We start from the raw sequence: 17,170 nt of genomic DNA, 5'->3' as shown, positions 1-17,170 counted from the left end.
CCAAGGCCAGGGCATACTGGGCACGCCTCCTTCTGCCTACTGGGGCAGGCTCAGGTTGTTCCTCCTCCGAGTAATGCTCTGCCTGTGATGGCCTTGGCAATGGTGGGGGGCTGTTTGTCCCGGCCTTATGCTGGTCCTGCTGCAGCTGTTTTCACAGAATCATATTATGTAGCATAGCACATACCATGACAATTTGGGTACATGTAGTTGGTGAGTACTGCAAGGCTCCACCAGATGTGTCCAGGCACCGGAACCGTAACTTGAGCAGCCCAAACACACGCTCTATTACATTTCGTGTTAGTGCGTGTACTTCATTATGGCGTTCTTGTTCAGGTGTGTGTGTTTCTGATGGGTGTCATCAGCCACGGCTCCAGTGCATATCCAGCATCCCCCACTAGGTGACCATGTGGGATGTCCCCATTGGCAAATGTCTGGTACAGCTGCGTCAAATGCCAGATATGGGAATCATGGTAGCTCCCAGGGCAGCCAGCACACACATTCATTATTATGCCCTGGGCATCACACATGACCTGGCAGTTGATGGAGGGGAAGCCATTGCGGTTAATGTAGGCCCTACCCCGCTCACCGGCTGGTGCTTTGATGCGTATGTGCGTGCAGTCTATTGCACCCACTACCTCAGGGTATTCCGCTATTTGATGGAAGAGATGCATATTGCTGGCCAATACCTCACAGGAATTGGGGAAATATACATGCTCACCGACATGTGCTGACATGGTATACAGGAACTGGTGCAGTACACTGGAGGCTGATGCCTGTGATATCCTCATCATATCATCAGTTGGTCTTTGTAAGGTACCTGTTGCTAGTATTCTTAGGCCAACACATACCTTGGTTTCCACTGGGATGGGTTCCCCTCTATTGGTTCTGTGTGTGAGGCGTGGTCTGCACAGCTCAATAATTTGCTGCAGGAGGTCTCTGTCCACTCTATAGCACTCCACTATCACCAGCTCATGTAACCCATGGTAGGTGACCCTGGGCCTGTACACTCTTCTACGTCTCCTCACTGTGGGTTGTCTGGCAGCATTTGCATTGTCACCACCCTCAGCAAGTTTCCTATGTCTCCTTATAACAGCTATGGCAGCCCCTAGCATGTTTGGTCTGAGTGCAGCTTTTTCAGTTTTTACTTCTACTAGCTTACTCCTGTCTTGCAGTGTCTCTTGAGAGAAACATACTGCAATGCTGTTTGCAGTGTTTTAAGTGCTGGGCTGGGCTAGTATTCTGCCTGTGTAATTGCCTGCTTCTAATTGTTTTCACCTGCTAGCTCTACCAGTATTCCCTGCTAGCTTCCTACTATTTCTTCTGCTTCCTTTTTCCTCTCTGTTTCCTCAGAGGGGAGCAGCACGCATACCAGTGGAAACACTTTCACAGTGGCTACCACATGCGCACACATGCTTACACGGATGAGAATCTGCTTATTTGGGTTAAAACGCGCGCACACCAGCGCAAACAGGTTTATAGATCTTTACACAGGCTCCTACATGCTTACTCTGCCTTACACGTGCGTACTCTGTCTTACTCGCGCCTCCCAGCACGCACACGCACGCTTGGTGTTGGCCACAATGTACACCTTCCATTTCTTGACTTTCCCATGCTTATCTGTTGACACACCTCTTTCTATGCTGTGTGATTGACATCTTTCACATACCACTTTGCTCCAATGAGCTTGATTTCTTCCTAACATTCCCCCCTGTGATGTCACCTATCTCCTACTCTGTTACTCCCCCTTATCTAACTCTTACACTACACGGAATGTGCTCATTTGCTATGTGATAGTGTGATTCACTATCCTACCACTCATTTACATAGGATTGCCTACTATTGCTTAGTTACGTGTCTTACACTCAGCTTCCCCTCTTAGCAACCACTAAACGGTGGTCATGTTGTTTTCGGTCTGCTAGTCCCTGCATTGCAAATCCATGCATTGCATAAAACCCACATTTGTGGGTTTCAAACCTTTATTTTTATGCCTTATTTAGCGCAGCCCATTTGCGCGGGGCTGTGCTGCGTTTAAACCTCGCCAATCGCCGAAAAAAATATATATTTTATTTCATGTTTGCATCGGGTTACCATGCCAGTGGCCACATATTTGGTCATTGGCATGCTGCCTGCTACATATGCACACTTTATTTGGAGCTGTCATGGCTCCATTGTGTTATTTGCAGTAACGTACTCAGTTGTCAACTGAGTACATTTCTGCACCTAACACGACTCTTACACAGGCTGGTTTCAGCTTTGTGGATCGCTAATCTACCTCATTTGCATGCCTTTCGGCTGCAAGTGAGGTAATTAGCATATCCATGCCCTGCCTGTGTAAGAGACGTTTTAGCTGGTCTCTTACACGGGATTTCGGCTGTTCCTGGATCGCGATGGCTGCATGGAGTCTTACACGACTCTTAGACTCCGTGCAAGCCATCGTGAATCCTGCCCACAGCCTTTACATCTAATTAATAACCAAAAACATTTTTTTTCTTTTCTTAATATAACATAAGGTAAATAAGTTAAAAATGTGCATAACTAAAACAAAAAATACTCAAAAATTCATACAATTATCTATAATCTAAATGCTATCTAATAAGCAAGCACTAGTTTACATATTTTTAAGAATAACCTGTACACATGTTATGGAACAACCACTTTAGTATACTGGCAGGCCAGAAGGGCATTAATGCCTGTGCTTGAAATATTTGCAGGTAGGTATGTATGTATGTATGCACAACATGGATCACTAAAGCATTTCAACCATGACTGCTAATGTGCTATCAGAATTCATTTCTGAATGCCAGCAGTGCACTGACTACTGAATGGCCATCTCCCAAGCATAACTCCTGATATCTCTGCACACTTCACCACAGCCTAGCTATGCTTCCAATAGATATTTACTTCCTTTTACAATATTTGGTGTGCTATTCTGTGCATCAATAACCCTCTATTTTGCCACCTACTTTTCTTGTAACACATGACAAACTCTTTACACTTATATTCAAACTACAATTTTTTTTCTTGTTTTCATAATCCCTTGTCACTCTGTATGTAGGTGAAAGAAGCCACACAGGATTTATTTACAGGTGTTGGATATCCCCTAGTTCAGCATTTCTCAAATGAGGCCAGCCTCCCCAAGGAAGCCCAGGCTTGATTCAAGGAAGGACCGAGCATGTCTGAGAAGTTTGTAGACTTAAAAAGTTTGAATATTCATCATTGTTTTATCTAGTAGCAGATTAAAGAAAGAATACTAATATTTAACAAATATGTGCATCTGATGGCAACTCAATAACAAAGGAATAATAAAATAAGCCAAATTCTATTTACTTTGAGTGTGATAGGGATGGCAATAGCTTACTTCTGTACAGTGTCAGCATTGTTTCTAGGTATCTAGACAAGACTTGAAAACTTCCCTGTTTATTGAGGGAGGCTCCGAGTGACACAAAGTGAGATCCTGTCCTCTAGTTTATGTCTACAAATGTATACAGAGCCTGTTGGCTTCAATTGAAAAGTGAATTTTAGAAACTTACAAATTCAACAAAGGCATCTTTATGTCATTTTTTTATTTCTTCCTACTGCATGGTTTGTGTTTGTAACTGTTTTCTTAACAGTGTTATCCAAAACTACAATTGCCTATACATGTCTCCAAACTGAAGAGCAACAAACCACAGATAAGTCTTGAACATACATAATGCTGGACAATACAGCGATGTTACAAGTTGTTTTTAGCTTTTGGTGGTTAGTTTGAATTCTTCAAGTCACAGTAGTGCAGGAATTTTCTAGAGTAGTCCTAGCAAGAAAAGTTAGAGGACAAGAAAATGTAATATAAAATAGGAACACAATCTCTGGCAAATTCTACCCATGGGTCAAAAAATCACTTTATTCTGTTAGGTGATCAAAACCCTGGTTAAAACCTGTCAATAATAAGCTTACCCTTCTCTCCTTATTTCAGGGCCTCACACAAAATGTCACTTCTCTACTCACCCTAACCTCTCTTCTTCTTCCTTACTAACATTCAGGATAAGTGTCTTGCTCTCTCTGTTCTACTTAATTCTGTCAGTAACCAGTACACTACCCTCTCTCTTTTATTTGATATATCATAATAAATAAAATATTAAAACTACCCCCAGATATTATTTCTGCATGGTCATTTCCTCTAACAAGGATGTTCTACTCTCTTCTTACTCCCCACATACTTGTCTCAACTGGATAATGTCAATAATGATCTGAATTTATCTATCAGCTTATTTCCTCCCATTCACAATCTGGTTTGTCCAGTCAACAGTTGCCACATTCATGTTAATAGATGTCCAAGACTCAGTTATGATCCCAGGCAGATGCTGCATTCCGGGCATACGCTTAAAACTGAAGGGAAAACACTCTTGTTCAGGAAGATCATTGACTCAATTATGATCCCAGGCAGATGCTGCATTCTGGGCATATGCTTAAAACTGACGGGAAACCACTCTTATTCAGGAAGATCATGTTTCTTCCTTATCTTAAAAACGAAGTAAGAAGGGAGACTTACTAAACTTGAATGAAGTGTATGGGCCATTCTAGAAACTCCACACAATCTTTAAGTGCAAACCCTCTCACCAGGAAAGTGCTGAACTGCTGAAGGATTTTTTTCCCTCAAATTCTACCACATCCACTTTTGGACTCTTCCCTTCATGTGCCAATGGACAGCAATTTTGAACTATATGAATATATTCCTAAAATTCTCTTTAAGATTTCTTGAGTAGCATGCTGACAGTTATACTGACTACATGACTCGTTTCCTTTCTCCAGCACAATCTATACTTAGCTTACCTGTTAATGCAGTCAGGAGATGGTGTACTGTACACGTTTTAATAAATGAAAAATCCCTCTCCCTCAACTCTTTCTTCGGCGTGATCATCAAATCCTCCTCCTTCAGCTCTTCATTGCTGCAAATGCACAAATTCCTCTACTGGTGCGAAAAACTAACAGAAGGGTCTCTTGGCGCATGCGCACACCAGCTAAAGGACGTGGGCATGAAAAAAAATGGAAAAAAAGTAAAATTTGAACTTAAGGGTCGCGGGCCGCATGGAAGAGCTTTGAGGGCCACATGCGGCCCGCGGGTTGGACACTACTGCCTTAAAGACAGGTTTAATAAGTGCACATCTCCAATCTTGAGACATTTCCCCATATTTACCAAAAAGACCGAATAGGTCAGGTACCTTAAAGAACCAGGAAACCAAAAAGAGTCGCAAAAGGTACCAATTGGAGGTATCAGAATAACCAGAAAGCAAACGTGTAGCAGCCACAATATGTTTAATGCATAAACGCCAACAATCTCTAAAGCGTTTTCATCCACTAGACTTCATCAGATGCAACAACAAACCATGAATTGAAGCAGCTTTTATACCCTCTCCTTCACATTTGATTGAATAATTTATTAAAATAACTATCTAATTAACACCACTCAACATCTTCCATTAAAAGCCATAATGTTAGTTAAAAACAGTGCAAAGTGCTTGTGCGTGAATAAACAAGTATACAAACAATACATGTTAAAAATAATCAAATAGGAGACTTCATGTTGATCAAATCAAACTCCATATAATGGGTGACCCTTTAAAAACTATACTTATACTGGTATAACATGTAGATGCTTACATAAAAAATTAAAATATGAAATATTCCTAAAAAAATAATAAATTTAAGAATGTAAAAATAACTTTGATTTAGATGCAAAAACATTAATAATATATATATATTGCATTACAGAAGAATGAACAAATAAACCACATGAACACCTTTACAATTTAGTGGCCCTCATTCTCAATATAGGGGCAATGGAAATGTGTTCATTAAGACCAGGGAATCTATTGGCTTCTAAAAATAATTGTCAATATACTTCTCTTACTTCTGTCCTATTCTTCCATGGGCCTCCCGTAGTGTCCTGATACACCATTTCAATTACGAAAAAGCCCTACTTAGCATTAGGACATAACATTTACTTAGGTATTTGTAAGGTATGTGGTGCGTTCTATATTGGCAAAACTACATGAAAACTAAAAAGGAGAATTTACGAACATTTAAACGCCATAAGAACAGAGGATGGTAATAATGTACTATATAAACATACCTTGTGATTGTGCCGAAAAAAAATGTGAAAAGGCAATTTTAAGTGAAATCTGCATTTTGCCATTACAGTCTATGGCATGTAGAATCAAAACAATAGCAGGGAACAGTGGTTGCTAAGAGGAAAGGCTCTGGTGTAGTGTTGTAACTAGGGACTAAGGCAGTGGGGCATGCTAATGAAGGAAATTTACTGAATCACAAAAAAGGGACAAGTGCCAAACTACACCTAACCATGTAGGAGCTATAAGGCAGTGGTGTAAGCAGGAGGCACAACTGACATGAAAAGGGGTGTGTCATGCTTGGTTTAAGCACATTGGAGCTTCATGGCTCCCAGTTCAGCTTAGCTAAGCACAGCTAAGCAAGTGTGTGTGTCTGAGGCTATATTAACTTATTCCATGAAATGTAGAGTGTGTTCCTGTCCAGGGAATGGCCATTTCTACTTCAAAGTGTTTACTTTAGCTAAACAGGTTTGCATGGCAAGAACCATGTCTAAAACAAAATGAAATAAAACAGCCAGAAATAGCAGGACTGTTTAAATTTGGGCACCGGGTTTGCGCGGTGCACCTCAGGGCTTAAAAGGGGTGGAAATGGGAAGGGAAAAAAAGGAAAAAAGGCAAATAGCTGAATAAAAGCAATCAAATACTACTAAAATAGCAAGCAGGTAGAATGTATCATAGCCAGCCAATCATACAGGCAGTATCTGCAGCAGAACAGTATAAACTGTGCAAACACCTTTCAGTCTGGTTTTCCCACAAACCTTGCACCATTGGTGTACACATGCGGGGGAAGTTTAACCAAAAACATTTTAGGGGGTGCCATTGCTTTGATCTTCCAGTATGTGCCAGAGGCTGAGGGCAGTGAGGAGGATAATGCTGACAACCATCCCAGACTGAGGTGGAAGAGAAGAGTGATCTGACCCAGGGTAACCTACAAGGGCTACATGATCTGGAGATAGTGGAGTGCTACAGGGTGGACAGAGACATACTTCAGCAAATCCTTGAGTTGTGCCGGCCTCAACTCAGACCCAGAGCCAACAGAGGGGTACCCATCCCAATGGATACCAAGGTACATGTAGCCTTAAGAATACTAGCTACAGCTACTTTCCAAAGACCTACTGGGGACATGATGGGAGTCCACAGGCATCTGCATCCAGGGTAATCTACCAGTTCCTGGATGCCATGCTACCACATGTCAGTGAGCACATTTACTTCCCCGACACCCATGAGGAGAGGACCAGCAATATGAGTCTCTTCCACCGTGTAGCAGAATACATAAAACTCAAACAACTCATACATTAATAAGAGCAATAGTGACAGTATCCGCCTATGTCTGGGCCACTGTTTCCCCATATTGGCAGCCTATCTCCAGATATCCTGCAGAAACAAGTTGTAAGGTATGGCTGTTGTGCACAATACCTCGGACTGGAGTTACAACTATTCCTGGAATGGATTCCCGGACTTACTATAGAAGGTCATACTGGGCATGCTCCTACACCTAGTGAAATAAGGCTCATGACTGAAACCACAACGGACTTATATATATCTGTATTGTGCAAATGTCTTTGCATACACACAGCTATGTACACCTAGCTATCTGCACACACACACACCCTTCAGACAGGAATACCAACAGCCAGCTGTAGGTGGCCCATATGTGGTATTTCTGCATCTGTTGCTTCTGATACACACACACATATATATGGGCAACATATTACAATATGTCAAGCATACACACACATAGACATGGAGAATAGAGAGACAGACAGTGATAGAGTGAGACACACAGGGAGACACACACAGAGAATGAGTCATACACAGGGATACCCTGAATGGCAGACAGTGATGTCCTGCTGCAGAGAGTTGCATACCACTTGTAACCACTGGCACGTGCCCACATGAAGATGAGATTCATTGTCTGATGGTACTGAGGTGGGGGTTGTAATATCACATCATCTACCTGTGAATGTGTGTGTCTGTAAGTCTCACTATTATGCTGCCTTACCCACCCAGTACACTTCCCATTTCCCTACTTTACAAGATCTGCTGATGTCATTCACCTTAGAAGTACCTCTGGAGTGGCTTCACTCCTGTATACTCTATAGCATGTGTGATAATTGTGTAACACTATAGTGCAAATAACTAGTTAGGTAGGGATTCTAATCTCAGTCCTGGGAAATGTAAAAGTGTGTGTGTGTGTGTGTGTGTGTGTGTGTGTGTGTGTGTGTGTGTGTGTGTGTGTGTGTGTGTGTGTGTGTTTGTGTTTGTAGGTTAAAGATTTTGATCCCATTCACACCCAATACACTTCTTATTGCCCCGCTGTAGCAGTCCTGCAGATTTTAATCTCCTGAGATGTACCTTTGGGCAGCCCTCAGCCCTATAAGCCCTGTGGCACATGCAATAACTGCATAACACTATAGTACAAATAACTAGATAGGTGGGGGTTCTAATCTCATTCCTGGAAAATGTGTGTGTGAGTGTATTTGTGTAAGTGTGTATATCTGTCAGTTAAATTATTTTGTGGCCTTTCTCACCAAGTACATCTCCCATTGCCATACTTTACAAGGGCTGGTGATGTACCTCACCTTAGAATTACCTTGGGGCGCCCATCTCCCTCTATGCTCCGTGGTGCATGCGAAAATGCATAACACTGTAATAGTAATAACTAGACAGGTAGCGGTCCCAATCTCAGTCCTGGCAAATGTGTGTGTCTGCGAGAACAGTAACCTGTGTGGGTGCGTGTTTGGTTGGGAACCATCTCCACTGGGGAGTGGGTTTTGCAATTTTTTGTTGTGGTCCCCCAGTACACGTCCCAATGTCCACTTTACAAGGACCACTGTTGTCATCCACTGTAGAGGTAGTGGAAGACACTCTGCAGCCCTATAAGCTCTGTGCCATGTGAAATAACTATGTAACAGTATGGAATAAATAACAAGATAGGTGCTGCTTCTAATCCTTTTATACCATTCCCCACTCAGGAATCATAGACAAACACTCTCAGCTAGGCATTACCCCCTACATCACTAGGTGGGTTGCAAACATGCTCACAGATAGAGCCCACAGTGTGAAAGCAGCAGACCACATGTCAGACCACCAGCCGGTCAGTAGTGGAGTACCACAGGGTCTGGTCCTGGGTCCCCTCGTGTTCGGTACGTATGCTTCTGAAGTCCAGCCCAAAACAAAGGGACTCTGGCTGACAATGTTTGCAGATGACTGCAAGGTGGATGCTATTATTACCTCCCCAAGTGATGTTGACATCCTGCAGAAAGGCCTCATTGAGACCTACAACTGTTGTCAGAACCCTGGACTTAAGCTCAATGCCAGAAAATGTGTCGCCATCCCCTTTGGGAACAACTTGGTTCCCATGAATCACCACAGCGATGGTAGTCCACTGAACACAGAAATCGTGATAAGAGAACTGAATCACAGGTTGACAGTGACCTCTCTGTTGACCAGCACAGTGCCACTGTGGTCAGGAAGTCCTTTTATGTGGCACATCTCATCACTAAGGGTGTTGCATCCAGGAAGAAAGAGGTCATTGTCTCCATCTACTCTTCCTTCATTAGGCCAGTCATCGAGTACAATGGCCCATTTGGCATGTACCTCACTAGACACCTGTAACAACTGGAGAGGCTGCAAAAGTACCTCGCAAAGAGGGTTCTAGGCCTTAAACACTTGTCCTATATGGACAGAATCCAATAACTCCAACTATTCTCTGTCTCATATTGGCTACTTAGAGGCAATCTCTGATTGACTTACAAAGGCATGTCTGACCCAGCTCTGTTAGCCATGCTACATCTAAAGAAACCCAGTCCGTCTGCACAACATGCTCCAGAGACCTCAACCCCATTCCCACAATCAACAGAACATGCTGGAGGGACAGGTTCATAACCCAGAGACTGGACATGCTATTGAATAGACTTCACATACATATCAAGCAGAGCACCTTACTGGCCTTCTGCAAGAGAAATCTGGATGAGTAGATGGGGAATTGAAAACTCACCCCGGGGATCACTCCAGTGGCTATACTTGATATACACACTGGGGAGTAATGTCAGATGGCACATTGCCAGGCTAATCCTATGGGCTAGGCTTGTAAAGAAGCCATGGCCATTCACCTACTACACACCTATGAACCTATGAACCTATGAACCTATGAACCTATGGAGCTCTGTACTGGCATACATGTGTGTGTGCATCACTGTCTATAAATGTGTCTGTGAGTGTGTAAACATGTAGATGGCAGTAGTTTGAGGCAGTCCTCACCCAGCACACCTCCCATTGCCGTAAATTACAAGGGCTGGTGATGTTCTTCACTTCACAGGTACCTTTGGACACTCTTCACCCTACAAGCCACGTGGTGTGTGTGGTACCCGCGTAACACTATAGTACCAATAACTGAATAAGTAGGGTTTCTAATCTGAGTCCTGGCAAGTGTGTGTGTGTGTGTGTGTGTTTGTGTGTGTGTAACTATTTCTAAGTTTATATATTTGTAGGATACAGTATTTTGAGTCCTCACTCTCCCAGTACACTGCACATTGCCATACTTTACAAGGGATTGTGATGTTGTTCACCCCAGAAGAACTGTGGGACACTCTTCACCCTACAAGCTCTGTGGCATGTGCAATAAATGCATAACACTGTAGTTGCAATAACTAGACAGGTAGGGGTTCTAATCTCAGTCCTGATAAGTGTGTGTGTGAATGTGTGTAAGAACTGCATGCTGTGTATGTGTTTGAGTGAGAACTATATCCATTGGGGGAGTTTACATTTTTAGGCCATGGTACTCCCAGTACATGTCCCAAGGTCCATGTTACAAGGCCTGCTGTTGTCATCAACAGTAGAGTTATCTGTTAACAATCTTCAGCCCAATAAGGCCCATGCTGCATGCAGGAACTATGTAACAGTAAGGACTAACAAGATAGGCAGGGCAGCTAATCTTGGTCCTGGAAAATGTGTGTATGAGTGTATTAATGCTTGTAAGTGTATATAACTGTAGATTCTCACCCAGTACACCTCCCATTGCCATACTTTACAAGCCCTGGTGATGTTGCTTACCTTAGAATTACCTTGGGGCACTGTTCACCTTGTAAACTTCATGTCACGTGCAATAAACACATAACACAATAGTAGCAATAACTAGATAGGTAGGGGTTCTAATCTCAGTCCTGGCAAGAGTATGTGTGTGTGTATTAAAGTACAGTATCCTGTGTGTATTTGAGTGAAAACTATATCCATTCTGTGGCTGTGTTTCACAATTTTAGGCCATGTTACTTCCAATACATGTTCTAAGGTCCACTTTACAAAGCCCACAGTTGACATCTAACAGAGAGGTGTCTGTACACAGGTGTCTGTCTGTACACCCCATGCCACGTGCAACACCTATGTAGCAGTCATGTACAGTCAATTGAATTGTACAGGTTATAGGTCACATTAAATATGGGAAGAATTGTGAAATGTTTTATTGTGGTCTCATGTTTATATATCACAAATGCCTGGCATTTTAACAGGGGTGTGTAGACTTTTTATATGCATTGTATAAGAGTACTTTTAAAATATGTCCCTAGTTTTGGCCCTTTGTCTCCCCATTTTTTCAGTCTTTGTCCAGATTTCTTGTACTGACAGGTTGTGAGGTATGCTACAGATATGTTTCATCTGCTGCAAATAGGCCCCTGTGATGACCACTTTAATGCAATGCAGTTAACCCCACCACAAGTGAACATGCACATATTGCAATATGGCTAAGAGTAACAGTTGTGTGCATGTTAAAATGCATGACCTTAACATGCCTGGGGTCTTGGTGAGCCACAACAGGACAATACCACATTCACTGGCTTCAGGCTGCTGTCCCACATCCAGACCAGAGGTGCATATGTAGTTGTTGGGGTGTCAGCATACTCACATGTGGCATTGGTACAAGATGAATTCTACTTTTCTGCACATGTACAGTACAAGCTCTGATACTACACAATTTGCTGTCCTTCACCATAGATGTGCACTTGTGTGCATTATAAAACCCCACCCACAAATGCAGTTTTATCTGACAAATGCATCTAGATACTCTATGGAACTCAGTATGACTGATACAAGTATTCCATTGATCTGCACTGGGGCCTTACCTGGATGCCCCTTCCCTGTTGTCTGGGTGCCACCCACGTCCACAACTTGTGTGTGTTGACTTTGCTGTCATGTGGTGGCTGCCCTGAGATTGGCAAGGAATACCTCCATTGGTGTAAGTGCGACCTGCATAGCAGGTCCCCCCACCTATGGCAATACAATCCCTGGCCACAGCAGCAGCTCCTTGCCAGGCATGGCATATCAGTTCAGTCGTCTGATGACTGACCTGATCGTATGTGCGTCCATGGTGGCCCAAGTTGTCTGCTCTGTGGACAAGCTCATCCCACAGGGGGTCTGCTCCTGTAGATTCTGTTGGCTACAGTCAAACATCAGCCCATGGTGCTGGATTATCATATCATAATGGCAGCAGTTTCAGCTGTAGTGTATGCTTACTGTCTTTCACACTGCATTTCACCTGGAAGACATAAATAGGGAAACACATCACAGGACCTCATACATTGGTCAATGTTATTTACATAACCTGCAAATCACTAGCATTAGTCACCACTTACAACCACTTCATACCCCTGTCATCTATCAGCACAGCATGAGCTTGCATTGCACTCCTGGTCCTGATGTGTCATGTTCCCACTAGTGAGGGCCAGTAAATTGCAAAATCCACCATCCATCATTCACCTTTGTACAGAGGGATGACAGTGGATGTCTTCCTTGCAGAAGGAATTCAAGTGGTGCTCAGGATTTGCTTGCGTACAGTGTGTAATGGAGCTGAGAGCATATGTCAGAGTTCATGTTGTATGCAGACAGGGATGTTATCAGGTCCCATGGAGACTTACTTCTGTTGCCTTTGATTAGGCATTATGGACCTGCTCCCTGATGATGAGGGTAGGGGTGCAGGTGCTGTGCATATCCATCTATACCAATGATGGGACAGGAGGGTGATGTTTTCCCTTAACCTCTCTGCAGCAGGTTGGCTATAGCTATGCTGTGTGTGTGTTTGTGTTTGTGTGTGTGTGTGTGTGTGTGTGTGTGTGTGTGTGTGTGTGTGTGTGTGTGTGTGTGTGTGTGTGTGTGTGTGTGGTGTGATTTACCACCAGTACAAGGTGGGTTTGGTTTTTGCCTCTGAGATTGAAGACATATGTGAAGGTAGCCTTGTGATTGGCCTTGGTGGGTGTGTCCAATTTGTACTCATAGTTAGCCTTACAATAATTCACCTGTGACCTTATATGCTTCTTCAGACACAGGTTGACTTGCTTCTAAAATGGTGCCTGCTCCTACTTGGCCCTGTACAGCCAATATAGTGACCAATTATGTGGTCTGTGTAAAAAGGATTACTCTACCTTGGTGAAGGCAGGTTTTATGAGTCAGGTATTGCTGAGTCAATACAGGTATGTAGGTGCGCATATAGCTGTTTGTAGTAAGCATGGACACAAGATCATAACACAGTTGGATATCTCTCCATTATCAACCTGATAATCATGCTTATTTTAGCACCCATGTCTGTGTCCGGGCAATGCAACAACCAGTATCTGCAGAAATGTATGTCTGTTGGATGCACAGAAACTAAGATTACACATGTGTACAACATTTACAGCTTATTTACCTGATGTTTTGCATCCCATGTCTGTTGTTTTGAGGCTTCCAGCTATACCTGCTCATACATACATGTGCACAGGTAATACCTGATATACATTTCTGTGCTATGTCGGTATGGCACACTATATTTACACTCTTGCTGCTCAGTCATACCTCTCAACCTGTTACAGCAGGACATCTGGAGGACGACAAACATACATAGGGGGCAATGGCCCAAAATTAGTGACACTATTAATATTGCTGTAACACACAAGTCAGTTGATAGCATAGTAGGCTTTGCATTCACAGAAATACACTGGAGGATGTCCAGCACTCATATGTGTGCTATTATGTTGTAATGTCTGTCTTCACAGAGTTGTCAGTGATTTGCCAGACATATCACAACTCTATGAGTAAATGACTACAAATATGAGGCACACATATGGTCAGTGTGCATAACATTGGACAGTTGAATGGAATGAGCTCAGTATATCACATGCAGTTCAACAGACACATCTATGACAGTAGTTTATTATGCACATACCCTGTATAGGTCTCTTAGATTTGTGAGACAAATATGTGTCATAGTTGTATTCACAAGTAACATATGGATATTTATGACATCCCACTAGCTGGCCTAACAGTGTCACAGTCAGCATTGTTCAACAGACACTCCAGTAGTAATCATATGTGAGATGTCCTTTCCTGGGGTGACTCAGGGGCCTGAGCTGTAATGTATGTCACTGTAGACAGACCCAGATGATATGGCCATAGGTGCTGATCAGCAATATATCAGTACAGCAAGTCTTGTTGAGACATATTTGTTTAACATGCTACTTCCCATTGTTGCATACCCCTACTGCATTCCACTACATGCTTAATTGTTTGACATACATTTGTTTTTTCTAAGTATTGTTGGTTTCTGTTTCTGTTACCTTTTCTGTCTGTCTCTCTCTCTCTCCTTGTCTACACAAGTAGAGTTATAGACCTGTTTTGCATAGGAAGCAGCTTGCCTTTTGTAGTTAATGCTCATGAGCAGGTGATGGCCTGTGCACCAATCGGTGTCCCCATTTGCTAATTGTATGCAGAACAGCTGTATTGTTAAACCTATAGATAATGGCATGGCCACACAGTCCTATAATTCAGTACTTCATGTGAGCATTTCCCCTTTTCCTTGCCTGTGAGGTGGACATCATGGAGGTGTGTGGAAAACCGCATCATAGAGGGTAGTTGGAAATACCTCTTAGAACAACAAATGTGGAGACAGCTCAATAAAATGGGGAAGAAGGTTCCAGACTTAAGGACAGAATGGTAGTATTGCTGTTATACAGTTGGATTAATGCTAGTTTAACAGGGTTTGTGTGGAGAAGAATTTTCTGTGTGATTTTAAGTCTGACAGTGTTATGTAGTTGACATAACTCTCAACTGTAAGGCTATCTGCAGAATGGCCAGAGGTTTGACTCTTATGTTTGGTCTGTTCCTCAGACAGTTGTTGTCCTTGGCAAATCAGTAGCATACTCTGGGGATTGCAGTCAGTAAATGCTAACATCCATTTGTGTTTCTGTCTTCATATCCCTCAGGAAAGATATATTACAACAAACCCTGTAACACCAGCAACTTTTTCAGTTTATAACAACAATATTTCAAATATGCCCCTGTTTTTGGGCCTCTATCCCCCAATTATGTGTGGTTTTGTCCATATGTCATGCAGTAAGAGGTTGATAGTTATGGTATATCAGTATTTAGTGCCTTCATTTCTGATATCATCCCAGTGACGTAGCAGACTGCCGGATATGTTATGAGGAAGAGGCCGTATCTAGGAGGACAAAACCTGGACATTCTATGTGAATATGTACAGTTGAAAGGTCTGTGCTTGTCTGGTGATTGTTAACAGACTGTCAGTATTGTGTAGCAGTGTAGTGTGTAAATGTTAGTTGAGCTTTGTAGGGAGGGAGGTAGATGTAAGTGTTATGACTCCTTTTCTATGTGACTGTGTATGCTGCTGCCGTTTCTGGTGGTCTATTAGCTGTATATGTAGGGGCAGACTGAGACATGTCCTGTACCCCCTCAGGATTCCTACTACACTGTGACTTGGGCCACTATATGTAGGGGTAGTGTGTGAGTGGCAAACATGACATTTCTGTTCACACAATCATTATACTGTAGTGTTCATTTGTCTTAACAGTATGTCACTGTGACTGTGGTGAAATTGGTTGTGGGTATGCACTTTCACACCAGTGTCTGTTTTTCACTACTGTTACATCCTTGTAATGCCTGATATATTTGCAAATGCATGTGTAATTCCCCATAGCTGATATGAGGTAGTGCTGTCAGTCTGACTGTAGTGTGGGCAGTGCTTGGTGACATGCTTGGCAGCTCAGTGTAGTTTCCGTAATGTCATGTTATGTCCAGATATGCGTAGGATGTCTAGTTGTCTGGCTCATACCTCTGGTCCCCATAGTGTTGTGTATTTCTAATAAATCAGTGGGATGATGTGAACATTTAAGTCACTAACTAATGAGAAGCAACCAAGTCTTGCACTTCTGCTATTTCAGTCAATATATGTTAGAACAGATGGTGTTACTGCAGCAACTGTCACAGCTTATCTACTCAAGTATTTCAGATATGTCCCTATTTTCATGGCTTTCTCCCTCCACTTTGTTAGGCTTGGTCCAGATTTGTTGCACTAAGGGGTTCTGAGCATACCTGTCAACTGGCTGGATTGTTTCAGAATGTTCAGGTTTATTGCTCATATTTTTGGTCTGTTCCACAAATTATTTGTATTTCTCTGGTTAATCACTGTGATGATCTGAGAATATCTGTCAGTAAACGGTGACATACATTTCAGTTTCAAACCTCATGTCTGTCAGAAAATGTACGCTAAAACAAACCCTGTTACTCTAGCAAATTTCTTCATTTATAATAGCAATATTTAAAATATCTCCCTAGCTTTAGCCAATTGTCCCCCCATTTTGACAGCTTTTGCCCAGATGTCTTGCATTAAGAGGTTGAGAATTATGGTTCTGAGGTATGACTGCACTACTCGTTATACATATATATATATATATATATATATATATATATATATATATATATATATAATAGATATATATATATATATATATATATATATATATATATATATATATATATATATATATGTATCTTAAATATATTTTTCATATATATGTATCTCCATACATACATATATCTGTATATGTATACATATATGACACCTGGGTGATTCCACAGAGCTTTTTCCCTACTGTTGAATGACACTACTGCATGATATGTTTAAAAAAGCATCAGAAATTCCTATAGCTCTGACTGTAATGTAAAGGGTCCTCGGCTCGAGATTTGGCAGCGCTGATTATTTTGTTGCTAGGCAGAACACTGTCTGAGGGAGACAGAGTGAGTAA

This window comes from Protopterus annectens, chromosome 4.part0, assembly GCF_019279795.1.
Source record: "Protopterus annectens isolate FY-2018-M chromosome 4.part0, PAN1.0, whole genome shotgun sequence".
Classification (NCBI taxonomy): Eukaryota; Metazoa; Chordata; order Ceratodontiformes; family Protopteridae; genus Protopterus; species Protopterus annectens.
This window is presented reverse-complemented; position numbering follows the sequence as displayed.